Below are 717 nucleotides of genomic sequence, written 5' to 3'. Positions count from 1 at the left end.
TTAAGGACTGCCAACAATCAGTAGATCCATCTTGGCAGACAGCATGTCTACCTCCTTGAGTAGATGCATACCTCCACCTCTCTTGTGGGTTTGAAGACGTTCTTCAGTCCAACCTTGGTTGGAGGCCATCTTCTCCATGAGAGCTATTGCACCTAGGATTATGAGTGACAGGAAAGCACCTCAGCAGCAGCATCCATATTCTCACGGGTGTTGTTTGTTAACCCATGGTAGAAAGTCTCCATGAGTAGCCAATTCTCCATCCCATGATGAGGACATTCTGATATATAGTCTTGAAAGCGTTCCCATGCCTTAGGGACAGATTAATCATGTTGCTATTGGAAGCTTGAAATTCTTCCACATAGGGCATTGGTCTTGCTCGTGGGAAAGAACTTTGCTAGGAAGGTAGTGGAGCAGTTCTCCCACGTAGTATTTCTATCTTTGTTGGCATAGAACCTTTGCTTCGCCTTCCCCAAAAGTGAAAGTGGGAAGAGGCAGAGTAGTATGGCTTCTCTGGTCACTCCTTTGATGGTGAAAGTGTTGTAAATCTCCAGGAAGTGTTGGAGATGAGCACTCGCATCTTCATGCGCCTTTCCACAAAATTGGTTAGCTTGTACCATGTTGATGAGAGCTAGCTTGAGCTCAAAAGCATTGTCTCCAATGTTGATCACTGGTCCAGTATGGATGTTGGCCGTAGTTGGAGCAGAGAATTCATGGAGA

General features: G+C 45.6%; 1 non-coding gene across 1 annotated transcript; it reads left to right on the top strand.

Annotated features, from left to right (window-relative positions):
* The first annotated feature begins 258 nt into the window (after positions 1–258).
* LOC136484480 (small nucleolar RNA R71) lies at positions 259–365 on the top strand. The gene has a single exon (XR_010765998.1). It is a non-coding gene; the product is annotated as a small nucleolar RNA R71 (small nucleolar RNA).
* Positions 366–717: the final 352 nt, after the last annotated feature.

Source organism: Miscanthus floridulus, chromosome 9, assembly GCF_019320115.1.
Source record: "Miscanthus floridulus cultivar M001 chromosome 9, ASM1932011v1, whole genome shotgun sequence".
NCBI classification, from domain to species: Eukaryota; Viridiplantae; Streptophyta; class Magnoliopsida; order Poales; family Poaceae; genus Miscanthus; species Miscanthus floridulus.
This window is presented reverse-complemented; position numbering and strand designations above follow the sequence as displayed.